Source organism: Cebus imitator, unplaced genomic scaffold (assembly GCF_001604975.1).
Source record: "Cebus imitator isolate Cc_AM_T3 unplaced genomic scaffold, Cebus_imitator-1.0 Scaffold209, whole genome shotgun sequence".
NCBI classification, from domain to species: domain Eukaryota; kingdom Metazoa; phylum Chordata; class Mammalia; order Primates; family Cebidae; genus Cebus; species Cebus imitator.
In genome coordinates, this window is record NW_016107524.1 from 2,936,373 (window position 1) to 2,942,225 (window position 5,853).

At 36.9% G+C, this 5,853-nt stretch overlaps 1 long non-coding RNA gene across 1 annotated transcript in view; it reads right to left on the minus strand.

Moving 5' to 3' along the window:
• Nucleotides 1-1,039: 1,039 nt before the first annotated feature.
• LOC119474090 overlaps nt 1,040-5,853 on the minus strand; it is a 31,535-nt gene continuing 26,721 nt past the window's right edge. The window contains exons 2-3 of the long non-coding RNA XR_005203388.1: nt 3,357-3,432; nt 1,040-1,120 (exon numbers count right to left, since the gene is read on the minus strand). This is a non-coding gene — a long non-coding RNA (uncharacterized LOC119474090). The remainder of the gene's footprint in view (nt 1,121-3,356; nt 3,433-5,853) is intronic.

Sequence of the window (5,853 nt, forward strand, 5' to 3'; positions counted from 1 at the left end):
TAAAACAACAAAAATTTTACAGCTCCCACTAATTTTAATGCAAGTTAGGACTCTGGGTTTGAATAATAATTATGATGAAGTTGCGGGTAATTATTATAGAGCATTTACTTAGGTACAGTATATCTCACTTAGTTCTTAAAACTCCCTGAGGTAGGTATTATCAATCTCATTTTATAGATGAAATTATCACGAATGTGCCAGGGCCACCAAATGGTCTCCTCGTACTTTCAGATGGGTTGCTGCTCTGGGTGCCAATAGGAAGCAGAAGAAAGAGGGCTGGATTAGTAATTAGGAGATTGTGACCTTGAGGATGTTTCTTAAATTCAATCCCTCTTTCCAGCCCTTCTCGATCAGAGATTTTTCTGTGCTCTGAGGAATCTTAGGGGTTTCATAGAGACTCTCCCATTACCACTCAAAAAGCTGCCTTGATGTGGGTTAGAGAAGTCAGAGGACAGCCTGCCAACCCTCCCCTCCAAACCAAAGCAGTTTGCATATATCTGTTTTGCATTTTTGACTTGTAACCTAGAGAACAGGTTCTACTGCTACAAAGGGTTTTGAAAATCTCTGGATTAGATGATCTATAAGGTCTCTCTGAGCTCACACTTTCTACCTCAAATGAATCTTCTTTTACCTTGCATCTCTGGAACTTGTGAATGGGCAGAGTCAGCTATATAATTTGCAGGGCCCAGTGCAAAATGAAAATGCAGCACCCTTCATTCATAAAGCAGTAAAAAAGCGCTGTTAAGAAAACTAAAATAGGCTGGGTGTGGTGGCTTATGCCTGTGATCCCAGCACTTTCGGAGGCTGAGGAGGGTGGATTACTTGAGGTCAGGAGTTTGAGACCAGTCTGGCCAACATGGTGAAACTCCATCTCTACTAAAAAAAACAATCACAAAAATTAGCCATGTGTGATGGTGGTACGTGCCTGTAATGCCAGCTCCTCAGGAGCCTGAGGCAGGAGAATCATGAGCTGAGATCATGCCACTGCACTCCAGTGGCATGACAGAGTGAGACTCTGTCTCAAAAAACAAAAAACAAAACAACAACAACAAAAACAAAACTTTCTTCTGTGGCCTTTCTTTCCACTTGTCATGGTATTTTATTTGCTGTTTAATGTCATCTAAGTTAAGAGAAAGTAGAATTTTAAATTATGAACATAAAATTTACCATTCTTCTTTATATTGTACAATAACAGTTATAAATGCAAATAAATATAAGAGCATTTAACTTATATGCAGAATCACTAAAGTTACACAATTCATATTTCATAGTTTGTACATGCATATGTATTTTATTCTTAACCAGAACAGTGGAGGCCTCACAAAACTAAGTGTCTTTATTTTGTATCTTGATATGAACACATTCTACTAACACTCTCTTCCTTCAAGCTACTGATGATAAATAGGAAAGGACAGAAAGAAGGAGGAACTATTTGTTGCCTTATCTTTCCTTACTTTCTATGTCATCATTTTTAGCATGTACAGTCAGCTAATACAGGAAAGCAGCAAGAGTTAGAAGGGATATGATAATGTTCCTTGGTCACTGGCGTTTCTTTGACAACCATTTCCTTCCTCCTAGGTTTAGTGCAAGTGCTGGAACCCGTTGGAGCTTTTAGCACCACTGCTTACTCAGTGGTAGACAAAACTTACCTTGTACTTGCTGTAAGCTCCCACACATTGAGTCCACTAGAATTCTGTGATCACGAGATATGAATGCTATATGCAAATGGCATGTTAAGGAACAGTAGAGGAGATGCATATTGTGTATATCTCCACTGCTCAGGAGCATGCACCATTGGACTTCATTTATAGAATATAAGTTCAAAGATAAGGTGATTAAGAATTTTAAAACAGCAGTAGCAAACATTAAACCCCAATTGTGGGGCCCTTCTGAGCATAGATCACATACCCCTCAGGGTCTAGTGGACCCTGAAGCTGGTCCTATGGGTGGAGAATGGAGCATGAACATTTTGATAGGCAATTGCTTTCTTCTTTGGATGTGTCAGTGCCTCAAAAAGTAGAGAAGCCTACAAAAAATGCAAATAGTTATAATAGGTATGACTCCTGTTCACTAATACTCAGTTGTCTTCTACTTTCAGGCTCAGCCCTTCTTGAAGAATGTCCATGTGACTTTGGTTAATAAAATGTGAGTAAAGTTACATATGTCTCTTCTGCACAGAAGCATTTTAGAGCTGGTGCATAATTATTTATTTCCTTTTCCCCCACCACAGTGACTAACAATATCCAGATGGTGAGGTCTCCATCGGACTAGGTTCCTGAGTGAGAATAATGTGAGACACAACTCCCCACCTTCCCACCTACCCAGAGTGGACATGTAGTAAAAACAGGAAATAAATCTCCTTTGTAAAGATTAGAGAGTTATTTGCTATTGCCTAAATTACAGTGTTATTACTGCTTTTGTTCTCAGGAACGTAGCATTTATAACAATACCACAGCTTTAAATTGACTTTAGAATAACCACAAAACATATATTTTAAAAAACAAAATCTGTAACTTTTTTTTAAGGTGACTCAGTTTTTCTTGAAATAGTAGAAGCATGTTTGGTAAATTTTGTGGTGTTCTTGGAGGGTTGAATCATGATTAATTTTCATATACAGCTAGTGCTCGACTTACGACCACGATTGGTTCTGACAGACCAGTCGTAACACGATTTGGTCGTAAGTTGAGTAGGCTAAATGCATGCGGAGATGGTAGTGCTGCCAGAAGCTGATCCACAGTGTCGTACGCCCAGCTGGGCAACATTTGCGCTGCCAGACGCGGAGCAGTCGTGGCTAGGTATTGTGGTCGTAAAGTCGAATGGTCGTAAATTGCACAGGTCACAAGTAGATCAATACCTGTATATGTTGTTTGAAGGATGAAACACAAGGATAGCTGGATGCAGTGGCTTATGCCTGTATTCCCAGCACTTTGGGAGGCCGAGGCAGGTAGATCACGAGGTCAATAGTTCAAGACTAGCCTGGCCAAAATGGTGAAACCCCGTCTCTAAAAACAAACAAACAAAAACCCACAAGGATAAAGTTTTGAAGGTAGAACTGAATTTTCCTTTGTACATAGAAATCTCCACTGATATCCCAGAGTCACTGTAATAGATTAGAATCTATAATGCATGCTATTGTTCAAGGCCTTTTCATCTTAGCAAACCTGATGAATAGAAAGTAGAATAATTCTGCTGATTGTTTTCCCTGGACTCATTTCCAGTAGTGAAGTAATCAGAAGTATTTGTCTCAAAGAAGATAGAACAGTAAAAGACCTGGACAACCTGTTTACACATACACACATGCACACACATGCATGCATGCATACACACACACACTATATATATATAACTCTATATACCTGAAATTCTCCCACAGATATCACATGTATGGGTGATTTCACAATTTATATCAAACTCCTCCTCTTTCTCTGGTCTCTGGAAGGAAACAGACTTCATCAATGAAGAGGGCTATTTATAAGAAGGAAAGAACATGAAAAACTTGTTTGAAAAGCAATCATAAAGTCTGGCATCAGAGATATTTGATGGATTCTTTTGTACTCAAAATTAATGCTCCAAGGAGAGGAAAAGCCAATGAATGCAAAGGTCTGAGCATCAAATTAACAATTCTCATGGTTGGTCTTGATATTTGATGTCAGATAACTTTCAACAAACTAAGCCTTCAATTTCTTTCTTAGAGCAAATAAAAAATCTGTTCTCTATAGACTTTAACAGATGGAAAAATATATATATTGAATTATATTAAATGCTTACTCTAAAATCCAGTTATTCAAAGGCTCATAGAATTTCAAGTAAAATCCCTAAGTTTTGCGATATCTGGTCATTGGCATTTACAGATTTAATGTTTTCTGCCTCAGCTATCTTTGGGTGATCTTGAAGTTTCATTTAAGGTAAAACCTTATTATTTTGTGAGAGCCCAAATTTGAATAAATTGTCATAATTTTGGATATCCAAGTCACTACAGAAATCCTAAAGCTATGCCTAGCCTACTGCCTTGCAGCCTCACCTCAATGTAATCTCACTATTCTCCATCAGTTGCATTTGTAATAAATCTCAAGAGATATACAAATTATCTTTTGTTTTACAAAGGGTCCTACAAAGAAAGACAACATCCAGTCCTAATGTTGTTGAAGAAAAGGTGAAAAATCTAAGAAAGTAATTGTTGTTAGCCAAACAATAACTCTGGGATAGAGTCCATTGTCAAATTCTCCCTTGTTTGAGGCTGATGGTGTAGTAAGTTTCCCATGTATGCTCTGAAGAAACAAAAAGAAAGTATAAAGAGTTTTATGAAATCATTTCAGTAATTTTGGAGGCCAGTGCATAACTACTTTTCAAGTGAGAAATAAACTTCAGCAACATACAAAAAGCCTTTAACTAGTAGTTGAGGAAATGAACTGGAAATAATCCCTTTTCTCAGAAATGAGACTTAGGAGAAGGTCTGTACAAAATGCCTGTGAAGGAATAGGCAATATACCTTCTACTGCTGCATTGAAGTACCAAAGGTAAAAGTTGGTTTAATAATCTGCAAAATATAGTGCTAAGAAGGAGGTGGCTTCAGTTAACCTTCATCTCAAGGTATACATACACACAATGAAATACTATGCAGCCATAAAAAAAACAGAGTCCTGTCATCTGCAGCAGGAAACCCATACAGAGAACACGCCCTAGCACACAAAAAAGTGTTAAGCTCACAAGTATTTTGTCTACTTTTTAGTTTGCCAAAGTAATTCAAAGGTAATTACTTTATTTGAAAAATACATTTAGTGTTATCTTTATGCTAAGAAATGGGTAAACTTGCAAAGGAGACAAAAGACAGTTGTCAGTCATGGTTTTCTGGTTTTGTTTTTGTTTTTGTTTTTTTTTAGTTCATACTTAACAATTGCACATATATAGGGAGTAAGTGCAATATTTTGATACATGCATACAGTGTGTAATGATCAAATCAGGGTAATTAGAATATCCATCATTCAGACATTTATTATTTCTTTGTGTTGGGTAGATTTCATATCTTTTCTTCTAGCTATGTTGAAATACAGAATAAATTTTTGTTGATTCACACTACTGTGCTGGCAAAAATGAGAACTTTGTATCTAACTTAGAACACACCTAATTGTATGTTTGTCCCCATTAATCAAACTTTCTTCACTTCCTCTTCTCAGACTCTGTTAATCATTCTACTCTCTGCTTTTATGAAATCAACATTTTAGCTCCCACATATGAGTGAGAACATATAATATTTGTCTTTCTATGCCTGGCTTATTTCACTTAACATGACCTCCAGTTCCATCTGTCTTGCTGCAGATGACAGACTCTGTTCTTTTTTTATGGCTGCATAGTATTTCATTGTATGTATATATACCACATTTTCTTTATCCATTCATCTGCTAATGGACATGTAGGTTGATTCCATAACTCAGCTATTGGAAATAGCGCTGCAGTAAACATGAGGGTGCAAGTATCCCTTGGATATACTAATTTCCTTTCCTTTGAATAAATACCCAGTAGTGGGATTGCTGGATCATATGGTAGTTCTGTTTTTGGTTTTTTTGAGAAATCATACTGTTTTCTTTAGTGGCAGTACTAATTTACATTACCACAAACAGGATATAAGAGTTCCCTTTTTCTACATCTTTACCAGCATTTTTCATTTCTTCTCTGTTTTGATAATAGCCTTTCTGACTGATGTAAGATGATATCATGTTGTGGTTTTGATTTGCATGTCCCTGATGATTAGTGATGTTGAACTTTTTTTTTTTCCATATACCTGTTGGCCTTTTGTATGTGTTATTTTGAGAAATGTCTATTCAAATCCTTGGCTCACTTATTTTGTTGTTGTTT